At 40.4% G+C, this 19,537-nt stretch overlaps 1 pseudogene; it reads right to left on the bottom strand.

Moving 5' to 3' along the window:
• Window positions 1-10,977: 10,977 nt before the first annotated feature.
• LOC103681002 lies at window positions 10,978-19,307 on the bottom strand (annotated as a pseudogene).
• Between the last annotated feature and the right edge of the window lie 230 nt (window positions 19,308-19,537).

Consider the following 19,537-nt stretch of genomic DNA (forward strand, 5'->3'; position numbering starts at 1 on the left):
CTCCTTCGAGTCTGCACTTCTTCCCTTCTTTGAGCTTTAAAGTTTTATCTCTCCCAAGAAAGAAACTGATTAAATAGATTTGGGCAATCATTCTCATCTCCTGAGCATGGCTTAAAGCATATTCTCTCTTAAGCCAGAGAGCAATTAACTGCATTTTTAACTTAGATATTCAAATTAAACATTTCCAACACGAAGCATATGACTTTCAATAAAGACTGTTTCTCTCCAACCACGAATGCGCATTAAAGATTCAACGACTAGACTGTCCTCGAAGCATCCTGGGATGGGAGAGAGTAGAACTAATGAGAAATGTAAATATCGTTTGGAACACACTCTCTCAAGAGGACTGATGCCCAACCAGTTACTAGCATAACCTACAAGGAAGTGAAGGGGTGCTCCTTCTTCCTGGATGCCTCAGGACTGCCATTAAACTTCCTAAATCTCACTCTTTCAATTACACCAGTTTTTACGAATTTGCAGAGGACTGGCAGACTCCTTGCAACGTGTGCTCCCCCTAGAAACGCAGTCGTTAGTCATCACCTCATTAGGGGCAGGTCACGCCGACCCCAGCCCTTCTGGCATGTGCACACCTCAACGCAGCTGACTGCTTCCACGTCTCATACTGCGATCAGTTCCACTGTTTCACAGACAAGTGGGCACTTGATAAATGCTGCCAACCATGTGAAGGTAATGAGAACAGTTAAAGGAGCAGCTCAATTCCATTTGTGCAACAAGCGCTTGTTGCGTATTTACCGCGCGCGGTGTGTTATGTGTTAATGGGCGGCCGTAAAGTGGTTCCGTTTACTTATCCTTACAATGAGGCCATTGGACTGGATGATCTCCAAGGTGAATCGTGGGTCTAATGCTCCTTGATTCTAAATGTGAATTTCTAAACGAGAACTAGAACTAAGCCTCTTTCCTTGATTTAACCTTAGGGACAGGGGACTAGAATATTTGTATGTAAAAATCTTTAAAATATGAGCACATATTTAAGTAGTGCAAAGAAGTGCTAAAGGAATGGAAAGTAATTTCAGGTGGATCAGTAAAGAATGCTTTATATTTTTTATTTATTATTGTTTTTAAAGATTTGTTTTTATTGGGCCCCTGGGTGGCTCAGAAGTTAAGCATCTGCCTTTGGCTCAGCTCCTGATGTCCAGGGTCCTGGGATGGAGTCCCAGGGGGCTCCCTGCTCAGTGGGGAGCCTGCTACTCCTTCTGCCTCTGCTGTTCCCCCTGCTCATGCTCTCTCTCACGCTCTCTCTCTCTCTCTCAAATAAATCAATATAAATCTTTTTAAAAAGATTAATTTTTATTTATTTGAGGGGGCAGAGGGAAAAAGAGTCTCAAGCAGACTCCGTACTGAGCGTGGAGCCCAAGACGGGCTCAGTCTCACACCCTGAGATCATGACCCGTTCTGAAACCAAGAGTCCAACACTTTAACAACTGCACCACCCAGGGGCTCCTAAGAATGCTTTTAAAAAAAAATTTTAATGTCTTTTTTATTACATTATGTTAGTCACCATACAGTACATCCCTGGTTTCCGATGTAAAGTTTGATGATCCATTAGTTGCGTATAACACCCAGTGCACCATGCAATACGTGCCCTCCTTACTACCCATCACCGGTCTATCCCATTCCCCCACCCGCCTCCCCTCTGAAGCCCTCAGTTTGTTTCTCAGAGGCCACAGTGTCCGTAAGAATGCTTTTTAGACCAGGTAAATCTCTAGCTGTATCTTGTAGGACGTAATGAATGGAAATAACAGGAAATTTGAATGAATTCCAAGTTGAGATTAGAGGAATACTAGCATGTTCATTCTTGTCCCTTCCACACTCAGAAATGACACCATTTCCAGGCAGAATGAGAAGGTAGAATAGTTTTGACTTACCATAAATGACAGAAGAGGCAACAATTTTCAAAAATATGAAGATGGAGTGGTAACTCCACAGATGTTGAGAAATGCGATCGAGCATCCTGCACGTGGGGGAAGACTGGAATTTCAGAGAAGAAAGAGCTGAGGAGGAAGAGGTAATGCTGAGGCGGAAAAGAGAGGAGGTCTGCATGACAGCTGGAGAATGTCCAGGAGCATCTAAGATCTAGACTTGAAAGCTCTATGCCTTTGCATGATGCTGGTAGGCAAGAGATCTTAGAAACCAAAACATTAATCTCCCACGCCAACTCAAGTCTCTGTAATTGTGATTTATGAAAGATAACTTGAGTTAAGGGTTGCTTGAAATTCTTTGTCCTTTATGTATATATTTAGCAAGGAGTTAGATGCAGGTGTAGGAAATGCTACCAGAGAAATAACTGGCTCAGCATGGCTGAGCAAGATCTTCCTGGTCAAAAAGGAGAGGATGAGGACAACATGCCACCTGATTTCCCTCCAAAGCCTCCTAGGGCTGCCCCACACAGGGCTAACTCCGGGAATAGAAACTGCCAATGACGAGTAGACCGCATTTTAAAAAATTTGTAAATCTCTCTCTCTCAAAAAAAAGAAAAAAAAAACACTCAATTTGTCGACCCACTCTCAAGATTTTTTTCTCTCCAATAATTGCTCATAAAGCTTTAAGGTGACACAAACTAATTGAAATATGCTCAGTTCAAAATAGTCCGATTCCATGTTGCCAGTAACGAAACTTGAGTGTGCTGGACTTTCTTATACTGAATTAAATGGACATTTGTATTTTCTCTTCCTATCCAGAAGCAGCTCAGAATTAAACATGAAAGAAGTGGGATTTTCAACTGAATGCAGTTTTCTTGTGTGTTAGACCTGCTAGAAATGGATCCTCCAGCTTTGTTTTGTTCCTATGTCAGCCTCGAGAAATGAGTTTCAAGGAGTTCTCTGGCCAGGCCAGCATGCAACTAGTGAAGGAGCAGAGCGGCAGAGCTGATGCTATTTGTTAGTTCAGTCTTCTTCTGAAGATGTTACAGAACAACTAGGGTGGTGGAAGATGATGGCCAGGCTATCGTGCGGCTCGAGCTGGAGGGCGCAGTTTGGCTCAGAAAGCCTTGCGGGATGAGATGAATAGTGAATTTTGAGATGTTACCATCATAGCACGATAGAATTGGGAAGAAACACCCAGGCTTTCTAGTTCGAGCCCTTGTATGGCTATGACAGATGCAGATACAGCTGGGCTGTTCTGTGAGTAAACATGCCTCCTTTAATATCGATCCTAAAATTACACTTGACGTATCTGTCCCGCCAAATGCGTAGGAGTTATTATGGCAAAAACATAGAGCAGAAAGGCAGAATATTTCTTCTAAATAGCACAACGGGGCAATGTTTCCATGTCCGCTCACCTAGCAGGCGTGTGACATCGTTCTGCACCAAGTTAAGACTTTGGTTATTTATTGTTGGTCTCTGAATTTCTCATGGAAACTCATACAGCAAGCATGATTTGAAATGCTTCTTTCCGCTGTGTAATTTAATCAGCCTGAACTGTTAAGCCTCTCAAGACCTAAGGACAGGTTGATGTAATTCCCTGCTAGTCAAGCTTTTAAGTTAAAGAACTACTTGGTACAGTCCATTTGTAACTGTTCTTTGTCCCTTAATTGTACCAGACTTGGATGAAGTTGGCTCGGCAGATTATAAAATGCTACAAGACAGAGCCCTGCGGTGTTTTGTGCTGAATAAAACCTGAGAACATACTTCCTCAGATTCTAATACAGAAATGTGTGTGTGTAAAATGTATGTATGGCATTTATCTATCTACATATACAGTCCCATTTTCCTTCATGCTACCATGAGGTGATGAAATGTCAGCATTTTAAAATCTTTCCTATGATTAAATAACAATTTTGCATTGTCAAAATAAAAATCTATTGTATCACGAATTTATTCTTCTTCCTCTCTTAAATGTTAAGTCTAAATAGCTGATCTTCAAACTGCCTACTGTTTCACTAATGCTTTTAAACATTTTCACATTCCTACCCACATCCATTATGACTTATAAGATATTTTTATTGAAATAGTCATTCATTCTTCAGTCATTCATCCAACACAATGTAGAGTATTATTCTGTGCTGAGCACTGATCTAGGCTCTGAGGACCCAGCAGTCGAACAAAACAGACATTTTACCCAGATGGATACCAGGCATCGCAACACAACAAAAATGAGTCAAATATATATACTCCTAGAAGGTGATGAGTATTATGGAGAAAAGGATAGTAAGGGAGAAAGGGGAACAGGAAATGCTGCGATGTATAATATTAAGTGGGATGGGCAACAAAAGGTCTCAATGAAATGTAACAGTTGGAAAAAAAACGTTAGTGTAGCGGGGGAGTAGACATCTGAGAGAACTGGGTTCCAGGAAAGGGACCAACAAATGCAGAAGCCCTGAGGCAGGAGCACGTCTGGTGGTTCATAATAAGCAAGGAGACTGGTGGCTAGAACAGAGGGAGGGAGGAACGGAAGGAGGTGAAGTCTGAAAGGTGAGAAGATGGAGAAGCAAATCCGTTAAGGCCCCGAATGTCTTTGGAGATTTTGGTTTGCATGCTTGGTAAGTCAGGAAGCTGCTGGAAGGTCAGAGGAGAGAACTGATGTGGTCTGACTCACATTTTAGTAGAATCACCCTGGCTACCGAGCTGTGCACAGACTGCTGGGGGCTAAGGTGGAAGCCGGAGGGCCCAGTTATGACATGAATGAAAACCATAATATGCACTGTGTTTAGGAAAAAGCAAAGGGAAGACGGGACGAAGAATGGAGATTAAAGGACTGTCCAAACCTTAGAAAATAAGAATGATGAAAATATTGTCATAAATAGTTTGAATGAGTTTAGATCACTTGAAATTAGCATTAACACTAGACAGAGACATTAAAGATTAATATCTTTTTTCAAAGATTTGTTTATTTAAGAGAGAGAGTGTGCGTGCACAAGCGGGGGGGAGGGCAGAGGGAGAGGGAATTTCAAGCAGACTGTGCTCAACGCGGAGCTCCACACGGGCTCGAGGGGCCCCATCTCATGATCCTGAGATCACGACCTGAGCCGAAACCAAGAGTCAGACACTCAGTGGACTGAGCCTCCCAGGCGCCCCTTTGGGAAAGACTAATAACAAAGCAATCGAGGTCGAGAAACCTTCATAATCCAGTCAATGGAGCCCCAGCATGTATTTTTTTTAATGAATAAAGAAATGAGACAATAGTAAAAGACAGCGTAATGGCTAAATGCTTCAGCTTTATGCCCAGAGGGATATGAATTTTAATCTGCAGCCTGAGCCTGTTACTTATGAGAGTTCTGAGAGATCCCGTTTCCCTTTTGAGCCTCTGTTTTCTCATCGCTCATGCTGATAACACAGGTTTCACACTCGCAGGGTTGATAAAAAGATTCAATAAAATAATTGATTAAAAATACTGAGCACAGTACCCGCTCACGGTTGAATGCTTGATAATGATTGGTAGTTCGGGGCCCCAGCTTAGTCTGCTATGAAAAGTACCTACTCTTTAACGGCAAAAGAAACTGGATTTGGGGGAATTATACGGGATCCAGCTATCTCGGCTGTATTACACGCGCCCGACATAAGCAACGGCTTTAGAGATTCGGTGAGAGCCCAGGTCCTGACAAAGCAGGGAGGAATAAGCGTGTTTAATCAATCCCCCCTTAACTAAGTCAAGCGTTAACTGGTGGTCTCCATTTCTTAGGCTCGACCCTCTGCCGCAGCACCCTGAGGCTGAGCGGGGGGCCCGAGCTAGGCCACTGGCCCGGGCAATTCTGCCCCCAGGAGATGAGCCCTATGTGTAGCAAGGGCTGCTGGTGTTTTTTCCCAAACCTGTTTAGGGCAGGCTTGCTTTCGTTATAATGATACATTTTAATTAGCTGCTTAATAAAGTGAGGAAATACGAGTGCAGAAAAGAAGAGCTGTCATTTCTTTTTAAATTAATACAACTTTGCTTGAAGGCTTATCAACATGGACTGTTACATATGCTGCTGTTTGTGCGTGAGCGAGACCACCGAAACAGACGGATGCGGAAGAGAAAGTCCCAGAGGCTACTGCACCTGTATTGTCTGGTTTTCATGAAGTTCTAACTCATTGTCAAGAAGCCATAATTCTGCGACGGCAAGGATGCATTATGAACGTGATCGAGAAAATAAATACATACATACAGTCACATCCCCGATCTGTAAACCTGTATTTAAAAATGAGTCTAGCCTCCTATCAAAAATTACCAATTACATGGATAGATGGATAAAGTACTCAGCCATATAAGTATCCTGTTTTATGACCCCCATTTACTAACTTTTTCAGATAACCAGTTAGCAGAATACTAAGTTAAATCAGGTAAGAGAACACAGCCTACCTCTTTCACTGGAGTCCTTCTGGGTCTCCACATGCATTTAAATGGCCATGGAGAAGCTCTGTGAGCAGCTGTACAACACTGGCATTTATTTCCAGACACTCACTGTCCAAGACAGTCCATAGCAATCACCTACTTAACCTTCCCTTTCTTTTGCATAAAGGCTGTGACTCAGAATAAAAAGGAAAAAGGCAGGTAAAAATGGGACGGGAGAAGCACTTCTCTAAGAAAGGCTATGTCTCTTTGGTACTAAGGGGGGAGGCTGGGGTACATGGCTTCCCGTCTTTCCAAGACAGTTGGTCGTATAAGAAAAGATAAGAAAATTACTAAGACACCTAGGCAGACAAAAAAAAATTGCAATAGCAGTCAACTACATAAAAGCTGATAATTTTGTAAGCTCTAGAGTAAGCTTGTAAGTTATATTTGCCAAGCGTCCAGGATCAATAGAAAATAATATCTTTTACACATAGTAGTAATATCAGAAAACTGTTTAAGGAGAGGACCCGTCCAATAGTCATCGTATTTTCTAGGCTTCTGTCTAGCCATCAATGAAGACTTGTGGCGATTAACATTTAAGTGACTCACCTCACCCAGTTTTATTTCATTCAGGCCCTCCACGCACGTTCCCAAAACTGACCTGAAGGGGCGAAAATGTTGCAAAGGGACTCACCAACTGAGTGACTACCAGATTGTGGAGGAAACTCTTTCTTTGAAAGATCTGTTTAAATTTTTTGAGGCTGAATAATTACAACATTGTTTGACCAGACTACCCTATCTCATAGCACACGCTTGGATGTGAAATATATTGGAGTTTTGATTGCATATATGGAAATGAGTGAAAATAAAATATCGAACAGAGCCATTCTGCAAATAACATGGACATTTTAATGTATTAGATTGTATTTTTGGTCGTGTGCACAAAACCCCCTGTTCTTTAATCTGCTTTCTATAATGCTATTCTATGTTTGTCAGGATTACCTTAATCCTCGTCAGCTCTAGTCTACTGGATTTTATTATGGGTCAGCAGAGCATTTTCGCATTTTTTTTCTAACCTTAAACCATTATTTATCCATTCAAAAAGCATATTAATGGGCTACCAACCGGCTAACCCAGATCTCCAGTCAAAGACAGATATTTGTCCGTTCGTTTCATGATGTAGATTAACAGGGCAATTCCTTACCGGCTGACCTTCTTTCAGTTTCCTTTCCCTGCCAAACCATCTGCTGTCAGAGTCCTTCCAAAATACTATGGCTCTAATCTAGTCATCTTCTGCTTAAAATTTTAAGTGGTTCCTTACTGGCCCCGGGCTGCTGACAAACACTTACCCTGACCCCACAGCTCCTGGTTATGGCACTTGTACCTATTAAGAAGTTGTACTGCAGGGTACCTGGGTGGCTCATCCAGGAAGCCTCTGACTCTTGGTTCCAACTCAGGTCCTGATCTTGGGTCCTGAGATCGAGCCCGGAGTCAGGCTCTGCACTGGGCCTGGAGCCTGCCTAATATTCTCTCTCTCTCCCGCTGTCTTTCCTGCTCGGTCATGCTCTCTCTCTCTCTCTCTCTCTCTAAAAAATAAATAAATGCTCTCTCTCTCTCTAATACATACATACAAAGTAAGAAAGAAGTTGTCCCTCACCTCTGTTTCTTCATTCACACTCACTATACTCCAGCAAAGGCTGTTTTGGTTCATGTAAGTATTTCATGTTCTCTAAACTTAATCCAAGCATCTCTGTTCTCCTCTATTCTGCACGTTCAAATTCTAGGCCCTGCTCACACCTTCCAAGGTTTGAATGTCAGTAGCATTGTACTTTCATGTTTGAAAGAGAAACACCTGCTTTCTGCTTACAGCGTGCATGCGCTGCTCTTGCCGCGGGACGAGGGCAGAGGGAGGGATTCCGTGAGAACAGGATCAACACTGGCTGTCTCTCTTTAACTCCTACAACAGTTGTCATGCTTCATATGCTTAGGAAGGACTCAACGAATATTTATTCATGATAAGATACGGTTCACTTAAACGGTCATTTATAATGTGAAAGATGGAAGTTGAGGTCAGACGAAAACGAACGCTGATTGCGTCACTGAGTCAAAGACTTCCATGTGAAAGGGAAATAAAAGATGATTTGGTCTGTTCTTTTTATGATACAAGTTGCAGAACTAAGACACGGAACACGAAGAGATTTGTTTACAAATATCGCATACTCCCGGTAGGATAAAGTTTTGGATAGCTTCAAACTACAACCACTTTATTTCGTTTTCTGAAGTCATGCCCACAGTCCTACCCTGGACCAAGTCACCAGCTCGAATCATCTTACTGCTGAGTCTTAAACTCACCTTCCCACAGTCGGCCTCCCTTTCCCTCTCCCCCTGACCTAACCAAACTGATGCCCGGCTTGTCTTTACTCTTTTATTTGGCCTCTATTCAGCCCCGGAATATGACGATGTGGGACGGAACACGCGCTCTGTAATCAGGCCTGGGCCCGAGTCCCTGCTCTGTCGCTGTCTGCAGACACCGTTTGCAGTACGCACAGAGGCTCTCTGAGCTTCAGCTTTCTCATTTATAACTTTAGGATATTGAAAAGATATTAATAGCTGCTACTATTGAGACCTTGCTAAGTATATACTGTTGTAAATGCTTTACATTTATTACCTTAAGTCTCCAAACACCTCTGAGGTAGATACTGTTATTATCCCTGCACATATAGATGAGGTCGATACGATGATTATCCCCACAGTACAGGTGAAGTCACAGAGACACAGAGAGGTTAATTGATGCCCAGAGTCACTCAATTACTGAGGAGTGGGGCCAGTATCGAAGCCCTGCTCTTGTGACTTCAAAGCCCATACACAAAATGGTTATTGTGAGGATTATTTGCTAAGGTCAATACTGCTATTCTTCAAAAAGGGTGGTTCTCAGGACTCTAGTTGAATTCTGTTAACACAGGTGTACCATGTGTTAATTTGACCCTGTTACAAAGACTCCCTTAGTTGCAGGATTTAAGGGACAAATACCATGGTCTAGACCACGATTTCTTCCTACCTGTTGACAGTAAGAGTCCTTAACCAACTTCTAATGTTATAATTTCATAAATTCTGGCAATTGTTTCAAATGTCATAACACATTAATATTTTGCCAGCTGAAGATGCTCACTCATGACTAAATAGCCACGGGCATGTCCTCATCCTCACAGTCCTTACCCCAAACTCCTTTCTAACTGCCCACCAACCGAGGAGGAATGTCCAACTGGAACCTACTATCGGGAGGTCGATAGATTTTACTAAGTGAACTTTTCTGAACTATTTGGTATAAGTATCTACAATCACGATATTTTGCCTTCTCTATTGTTTCTTTATTCAAGATTTTATGATAAATATCATAGTTTAAATAAATTACATTTCTTAAAATTATTTTAAAAAAGGTCTTTTATGGACCATTAAATCACTTATAGAGACACTGGCCATGTTTAGGGAGAGAACCAACCTACCAAATGCATTCATTTACCGACAACTTCTTTTTTCCACAAACATTGGTCAAATCTCTCCTAAAACAAAAGCTAATAAGGGCAACAACATATCCAAACACTTTTACTGGATTGTAGGTGCCACGGTTTTATTCTGTGAGCCCTTCAATCATCTAGATATCATATCATCTGTTCTGTGTTGTTGGCACATCGTGAAAAGGTCTTTGTAGATTTGAATTTTCTAGGAAGATTACTAGGGCTGTAAGATGCTATCTCGAGGCATGCTATTTGTCCTTTTGTCTATAAATTCGCCTTTCCCCCATAAAAGAGGCTCCTGCTAGGAGCTCAGCAGACCTGACAAACATATAACGCTGTGAATCTATGACCCAGAGAGGCAGATGGACAGGACGGATCAATGAATCACCTGAACAAGACGCAGACCTCTGTCCCTACTGAGATGAAGCATAGATGAAAGCGATCATTCTCTTCTCTTCGTTTGCCCCCAGCTGTCTAGTGAATAACCTCCTGACAACAGGCTACACTCTTCCTGTTGCGCTCGCGCCTTCCAGATGTCAGTTGACGCTTCACCCTGGTATCCACATAACGTTGGCTCGAGCCCCCTCCGAAGCACTGGAGATGACCAAGCCCTCTACCACAGTTTTCTAAATTTCAGGCTGGTAAAGGGAATGTGAGCAAGGAGGCAAGGATGGCATTTTCATGGTGATTCCTGTCTTGAACTACTCCTTCATTTGAGTTAGTTTATTTGGTGAAGAGTTTCACACACGGCTCATTTATGCTGAACACGTGACAAACCAGACATGAAGCAGAGCTTCCCCTTCGAGCTCTGCAAGAATCTCATCGACTCATCTTCCCAAGTCGTGCCTAAGCTGAGACTAAAGGGGTTAACCAAGTAAAGAGGTTTCGGGTCGGGGTGTCCAAGCAGAGGAAAGGAAACTCCACGCGGCAAAGCCTTGAAGCAAGAGGAAGCATGACACACACTTGCTGTTGAAAGAATATTAAGCTTGGCTTCATATTTGTCCTCATTTGGGTGTTTCTTCACTCTTCGTTTTCAACACAACCCAGGACAGCTGTGCATTTCTTCCGACAAGACAAAAACACAAATATGTGCTGTTGCTGTTGTTTTTTTTTAACGCCAAATCAAAATTACGCCTTCACGCTGTGCCGTGCATTCCAGTTTCCAAAGCATTTGTCACGATCTCATTTGAAACCCTCAACGGCCCATCACCACCAAAGATACCAGCAAATCATCTCCATCATAGGCCCATTTTTGGGTTTCAATACAAATGAATTCTAGAACTTCCTGAAACATCAAACTTTTTTAAATAATTGAAAAATTACCAAAATCTTCACCCCAAAGCACAAGATTGGTCTATCAAAGGCACACCGATTGCATGAATCCGTCCCTCCGTGGTCTGCGGGTGAGACACAACGGTTTTCCGTCGACAGTCAAGAACACAAGGAGCAGCAGTTTAGAAAAATTGCTTACATATCTGTAAAAGTTAAAAAAATAGAGTTTATAACACTTTGAAAAAGAATAACTGGTACATTTTTATAAAGCATTAAAAACATAATCTCCCGCTTTTCACCTCTGTAACTCTCCTTGGTCAGTAAACGTGGAGGGAACAGGCAGTGGGTTCCGGGCCTGCCCAAGCCTTCCCAGGAAGCCGTGCCTCACTCGGCGTCTCGCACCTGAAGACGACCAATTGCACAGAAGGCTTTGCTGACGTGCCTGCGAAGTGTCCGCACAGCCGGTCTATTTACAACAGTTGTGAAGGCATGGGTCAGCGCTCCCGGACCAGAGGACTTTTGTACACCACAAGAGGCCTCGGAAGTGATGTGTTCTCCCCATCTGACCCTCCTGACGCTCCCGGGCCAAGTGTTTCTCTGGAAAGGCTGGTTTCTTTCAACGCCCCCTTTCTGTCTGTGTTTCTTGGTTACCAGACTTGCTTACTTTGTAATATCCTCAAAGCCCATGATTTCTTCCTCTTCTGTTTTTTCTCCAAACAACCTTCATTTTCTCAAAAGTGTTCACAAACTTCTGTGTTTTAGCTATCACAAGGCTGAGCACATTTCCTGGTGGCTGAATGAGCTCTATTGAACACAAATAAATTAAGGAGGAATAAGCAAATTGCTTTAACATTGTGAATGCTCATTAAAACTTGGATAAATAGGAGCACAGACTCATTCCCTTAGAAGTATGATTGCATCAACAGGTTATAGGAATCTTTGAACATTGAGCATCTGCAATATGTGGAACTGTTAACGTTGGCATTATTACCTTGGATTTCATTTTCCCAGAGTTTGATCATTTTATTCGCATTCGATTAAAAGTATTTAGAAATTTTGGCACAAAGCTTCTTCCTCGTTCTCTAAAGGGCACCAGACCGAAGTTGATTGTGCAACAGAAAGGAAATGGTAATCAGAGTGCAAAGCAGCAGAAAGATTCCTACAGCTTTGTAGATCAGAAATGGAGTCAGGAGGCTCCTGGAGGAGGCCAGGTTATTTCTTTACTCTCTGTATAGACAGCAATATGCAAAACATGTGGTATCTTGTTGTAAGAGTAAAGTGGCTCTGGAGTCAATGGCTTGGCCGAAGACCACATTCTCGAACACTTTACATACAGCATGGTGAGGACCACGGGCTGTGGGGTCAGAGCTGGCTCGGTGACACTTGCCACTAGTTATGGGATCCTGGTGAAATTATCAACCCGCCCCCCCGGCCTTAGTTTCCTCATCTGTAAAGTGATTCTCATAACATTAGCTTTTTTATATATTGTCATAAAGGATAAAGCAAAAAAAATTGCATATGTATAAAGAATTCCCCAGGAGATATATATAAAAATTTCCTCATTAGCTATACCACATAAAAAATGGTCAACAAATAAATTATACTATTTTTTGTTAGATCTTGATTTGCACCCCTTTGAGGGTCTTTCGTACGTTGGTCAACTCCCTGGAGCTGAGCTATGCGGACAGTTCTGGTGGTGGTGAGCTGTTAGTAACAACCGAAATCCCAGTTCCGTCAGAAACGTACCCATTACTGCAACGTCACTGAAAGCAGGACCTGGGCTGTCTTCACCATGATAAAGCTAGCAGCTAAAAGTGCTGTAAACACGTAGGGCTCAAGGGGTATTTCGTAACTTGAAATGACGTGACCAACTTGATAATAAAATTGTTTACGATAGCAGAAAATCTGAGGTGCACACAAACATTATTTCCTATCATGTAGCATTAAGATGAACCCGTACTGGAAACGGAACTAAGCAAGAGTGACGGATTGTCTGTACCGTCGTACAGACACTTTGAGTTGCTTGCCAAGTAGGTGTAAGCTAGCATTTAAAAATCAGAAAAAAATGCCTTTGCTCTGTTCTTAGCAGAAAATAAATTCTGTGAGGTTTCCCCTAACGCCAATGATGGTGCTCTGGGTGTCTACATTGTACAGGTTTCACTAGAAAAATTTTACATTTATTAAAGAGGAATCGAGACCGACTTTTAACAATTTTATAAATTTAATTTGGAAGTTTTATTAAGTGAGTTAATGTACATGATAATGTGTAGTTTTTGTTCAGAAATGCTTATTCCTACCTATATTCATCTTTAATAATTATGGGTTGATTAGCATTTCAGTGTATCCGGTAGATATGACCTTCAGCTTGCTGATCTAGTTGCTTTTCCTATGGTAATTTATGAATAATTTACATTTGGCCCATGGGCATTTTACAATACACAATGACATGGGTATCTTGATAAATTGCTAATTAACAATTTTCTCAGCAACCTCTCTCCAATACAGAGCAGGTATGCCTTAGGAACTTTGTGCTTTTAACTATGTCTAATATAGTGCTTTGCAAGGAGTAGTAAAAAACAACAAATTGAGGAATGGTTAGTTTCTATAAACTGTGTGATGAATGGTTTGAAGGTCAATTCAAGTACTTTTCAAGAAAACTAACACCTGCTTTTCTTCTTAAAGTCCTCTATACATTGTTTTCTGTTCCATATATGTGGGCCGTGTAACTTTACTGCTGATGATTTCAAGTGGTCTGAAAAGTTATCATCCTAATGACAATATTCTTGCAATAAGAAAAGGAGTAAAACATGTACAAACGGAAAACTCAACTGAACCACGAACCTCTATAGAAAGCAGTTGTAATAAAATAAATAGAAATTGTCTTTAAAATAAACATTGTATCTGTTACCCAGTTTGAAAATAGATTAAAAATTGAGAAAATCCAGTCTCAGGAAGAGCTTAAAGGAGTGGGCGCTGTCATACTCTTCTAATGAAGTGAGCAGTAGCATTTTGCTTTACATAGTACTTTGGCATTATGTAGTCATCACTCCGAAATCATGCATACTCCTTGACCTAATGGTGACACAACTAGGAAATACGGTCTAAGGAAATAACCCTAAAATCAATAAAGGCTTTACGAAAAAAACATATTTATGAAAGCATTATTTACAATAGAGAAGAATCAGAAGTTAATTTTCCATCAAAAAGAAATGATTATTTATGATGTAATCCATATAATGGAATATTATAAACTCATAAAAAGTATAATGTGGAAAGTTACATACAATTTCGTTACATGTAAATAAAATATAAAACTCTACTCAACAATGTTAACAATACTTTTCTTTTGGAAGATTGGAAATTAGATCACTTTTTTCTCTTTTCTATTTTATGTATTTGTGGACTATCTTTTAATCACTATTTTTTAAATTCACAAAAAATAAATTATAGAGTTCACTGCAATAATCTATTTGGAGATTATGCTCTGGACCTTTTCATAGCCCGAGAAATCATATCATGTTAAACCAAGATTGCAGAGTATGCTTTCAAGGACTCTCAAGAGTAAGCAGCCCTATTAAAGATTCTTTGACTCACCTAGTTGACAGCATTTGTGAAAATCCTGATACTGGTTAGAACTCTGTATGCATGAGGGGCTGAAGGAAGCCAGTAGCCAGCGTGGCTGTAGCTTAGGGAAGGGAGAGCAGGTCCAGTACCAGCAGATGAGTTCAATCTGTGCACAAGCAGCAGCTCACACTGGCCTTTGTTCATCCTCAGGGCAACAGGAAGATTTCGAAAGATTTTTGAAAAGAAAAATGACAAGACTCAAGGTACTTTCTAATTAGATCATGGACTTACTTCTTTCAAAACATAGTCTCATTCTCTTTTTATTGCATCTAGTTTTTACATTAAAATCCTCTTTTTTTCTGGGCACCTGGGTGGCTCAGTTGGTTAAGTATCCAACTCTTAATTTTGACTCAGGTCATGATCTCAGGGCTGTGAGACCGAATCCCGTGTGGGGCTCAACGCTGAGCAGGGAGCCTGTTTAGGATTCTCTCTTTCCTTCTCCCTCTGCTCCTCCCCACTCATTCCCAACCCCTCTCTCTCAAAAGAAAAAAAAAAATCCTCTTTTTCTTTCTTGGTATTGGTAATGTGTGTTTTCTTTCTTTCTATTGATTTGTCTTGATAGCAGTTTATCGCTTTTATTAATTTTTCCAAAGAACCAAATTGTGGCTTTGTTAAGTTATCTCTATTGCATATTTTACATTCTATGTTGTTGACTTATGTTTTTATCTTATTTATATGCATCATTCTACATTATATAGGTTAGATTTCTTTTCCTTGGTGAGATCAAGTTTAGATCACTGATTTTCTTTTTATGTTTTCATTTTCTAATATTTGCACTTAGGTAGTAATTTTCTTTCTAAAATCTTCATTGACTGCGTGCATCTAGCAAGTTTAATGGGTTATGTATTCTATGGTATTCAATATAAATATTGTTTAATTTCTTCTTTTGACCCATGGAATTTTTAGAAATACATGATCTAACATTCAAGAGTATGGAAAAATTTTAGTTGTATATTTTGGCATTTGATTTTTGTATTATTGTGTTAAATTCATTCATAGAATTGTCAGTATAAAATTATCCATCTTAATATTTCCATTTATTCATTTTATAGACTCCAGTTATCTGCTTAATTTTACATCTTTTCATCTTTTTCTCTTTTTCTTTTTTTCCTTGAATATATTAATTAAGGTTATTTTGTTCTGATGACTTTTAACACTTGAGTTTCTATAGGTGTGTTTTTATTGTAGTTTTATTCTCTCTCTGTATTCAATTATATATTCCTTTATATTGGCAAATATAACAATATTTTTATAACCAAAAAATTGTAAATTTTTAAATGTAGACAGAGAAGGGGGCTGATCACCTTAAAACTGAGCTGAATAAAGCTTAGGTTTCGGTTTTATTAGGACCCAGTCTATGTCTGCTTCATTTCTTATGTTGGCCCTTTGCCTCTAAAGCTTTTGACACAGGCCAAGCTCATATTCTCAGACGTTAAGCCACATCCAAAATTGCAGATGCTTCCCAAAAAACGTATTTGCAGATAATCAGCTCACCTTTCCAAGATTCAAGACGATCCTGAACCATAGTTCCTCTAGTACATGCTGCTTCCACAACTTTCCAATGTGATAAAAAATGATCATTTTCTTATACAATTTACATTTCATTTGGCTCTTTTTCCCCCTCTTGTTCTTAGTAGTAGCTTGATCTGTCACAAACGACTCCATCCAAATGCAGAAATACGGATGATTTTATTTTCTGACACTTTACCTACCTGTAAATTCTGATTTTTTTCTAAATTTAGTTTGAGATTTCATTTATAATAAATATGCAATGGAGACAAGGATGTCTGATCTCACCATTTCTATTCAATATTTTACTGAAAGTTCCATCCAGGGCAAGTAGGCAAGAAAATGAAATAAAAGTCATCTAGATCGCAAAAGAAGAAACAAAATAATCTCCATTTCAGATGGCATGGTCTTGAATACAGAATATCCTAAGTAATCCACTAGAAAGCCATTAGAACTCATACATGAGTCAATACGATTGCAGAATACAATATTAAAATACAAAAATCAATTGCATTTCCAGATACTAGATTAATCATTTGTAAAATGAAGTTAAGCAAGCAATTCCGTTTATAATAGATCAATGAGAATAAAATACGCAGGTATCAGTTTAACAGAAGAAGTGAAAAATTTATACAGTGAAAATGACAAAGCACTGTTGAAGGAAATTAAAGAAGCTCTAAATAAATGAAAACACATCCCATGGTCGTGAGTCAGAAGACTTCATATTGTTAAGATGGAAATACTCTGAGTGGTAATAATGCCCTGCCCCAAATACGTCCACATTCTAATCTCTGGAACCTGTGAATGACCCCTTGTGTGGCAAAAGAGATTTTGCAGATGTGGTTTAATTAAAGATTTTGACAAGGAGAAATTATACTGGATTATCCAGATACACATGGTATAATCATATGGTCCTTATAAGAAGGACACAAGAAGAGTCAGAGTCAAAAGACAATGAATTTGCTGAAGCACAGATTGGAGTAATGAACTTTGACGACTGAGGAAGGGGCCATAAGCCAAGGAACAGAGGCAGCCACCAGACACTGAAACGGCAAGGAAACAGACTCTCCCCTCATTGCTTCCAGAAGGAAGCAGCCCTGTGGATATCATGACTTAAGCTAAGTGACACTTATTTTGGGTTTCTGACCTCCAGGACGATAAGAAAATAACCTTGTGCTGTACTCAACCACTGTGTTTGTGTAATAGCAGCGGTCGGAGACTATATACTCTTCAAATCCGTCCACACAGTCAATGCAATCCATACTAAAATCGGAAGTTTTATTTTTCATCTAAAATAAAAAAAGGTAGATTTAATGCAAGAACAACATGAACCACTGGCCCGGGTGATGATTTCTTTCCCCTTTGTTTAATTAGGATGCATATTAGTTTCAAGAGTAACTGGATGGCTTGTTTACTGATTCTTTTGAGTAATACTTGCAATACTTGCAAAAATGTCACCATCTTCTATCACGTGCAGTAGATATTTTTCCATCTCTTGAGGTCCAGATTCTATACAACTTGCCATATCGCATAACAGTACTGTTTAAAAAGTCTTTGCAAGCCTTTCAATATTCTTTTAAAGAGAGACAAGTTTTCCTTCTCCAGTCCTATGATGTTAACCCAAGTAAAAATTTCACTGTAATTGTTTACCAGGTTTCAAAGTTCTGAAAGGTTAATTGGTTGAATACATTTGTGCTAACTCACGGTAAACATTGCTAAGGGACTTAATGAATCTACCCATAATCTGAGATTATGTTTCGGTAGCTATTGTACCCTGCCAAGTGGTATCAGAGAAGCTAGAATACGTTTTTTACGTGATTCCAGCATATGACTAATCACCATGGCAGGCGTGGGGTTAGCCTGTCCGGAGAAGTAAAGAGCTCTTCAGTCTGCAATCATTATTCTTTCATGTAACAGTATAGTAGAAAGGGCTTTGTATCATGGGCTCCTGTTCTAAAATGCACCTGAGATTTTTTTTTTTCCCCAGATATAGAGAGGCCAATAGATCAAGGAATAATTGCCATAGAAAATACCGTTGCAGGCGGCTGGGTGGCTCAGTCGTTTAAACCTTCTGCCTTCAGCTCAGGTCAAGATCCCAGGGTCCTGGATCGAGCCCCACATTGGGCTCCCTGTTCGGTGGGGTCTGTTCCTCCCTCTCCCTCTGATCCTCCCTCCTACTCGTTCTCTCTCTCTCTTGCTTTCTCTCAAATAAATAAAATCTTTAAAAAAAAAAAGAAAATATTGTTGTTAAATAGTTCCCAAGAGACACACCCACACCACTCCACACAGGGCCACAGGGGAAGCACCATGGTCCAATCAGGTGGCAGAGGGAGCAAGAACGAAGTGCGGCTCAAAGCCTTTATTTTGGTGTTTGAAGGAAGAAACAGGCAAGGGAAATCAGGCAAGCTAAGCAAGCTTAGCAATGGATAGTTTGAATAATTTTGGTAGGCTCTGGGTTATAGCAGTGATCACTAGTTGTCCCGTACCTGGATCTGGGGTGATTTAGGTCAGGGGGATAATGTTCTGGACTTCAGGAGTCTGAAAATGAAACAGAGGTAGAGCTGAGGGATTGATTGGTTTGCGTGTCAGATGCCTGCGCACAAGCAAGTTGTTAGCTGTCTGTAGGAATTAGCTAACCCCTCCCCAGGTCCACAGGGCCCCCCAAATTGTCAAAACATCATAAAATACAGAAAACAAAAACCATGATTAGTAGAGCTCTATTCTCTTTACAGATTCCCATCATATCTATGTCAAGATAAGGAAGGGCACACTGAAAGCATTTTTGCTGGAAGCAAAACTGGCAAAGATCAGCATGTATTGAAGTTAGTTAGTTTGTATTCATCTGAAGCTTGTCTGTTGCTACTTTAAGGATGCCAATTCCTCCCAAGGGCTATTTGCTTCCACAAGTGCATTTGTTAACTGACAGCAAAGCCCAGTGAAATTATTTGTTGCATATTGAATATACTCCCCATTATAAGTACTAATGAAAAGCTACACCTTTAAGAATCATATTTGGAAACCAGAAATGCTGGGCATAGAAAACGTCACAAACAAAAGGCCAAGGACACCCAAGAAATGTTCTAGGACATCCTGAGCCCCAAACATATTGTCCAGGTACGACGAATTACAAAAAGTTGCAAAAAGTTCCCTATTCTTATTGATCAATTCACAAAGTTGAATCTTTTGCCTTTGAGCGGAGACCTAACACTATTCACATATTGAGGGCGGATGCCATGTTTTCCCCAGAGCAGCGCAAGTGGCAGAGCAGCTTGGGCAGGAAGAGGTGGCCACTCTGGGAGGAAGGGCCACAGCGAATCACCACTGCGCCTCCAGACTTCTTGTAGAAACTG

The sequence above is a fragment of the Ursus maritimus genome, unplaced genomic scaffold, assembly GCF_017311325.1.
Source record: "Ursus maritimus isolate PB19 unplaced genomic scaffold, ASM1731132v1 scaffold_28, whole genome shotgun sequence".
In the NCBI taxonomy this organism is placed as follows: domain Eukaryota; kingdom Metazoa; phylum Chordata; class Mammalia; order Carnivora; family Ursidae; genus Ursus; species Ursus maritimus.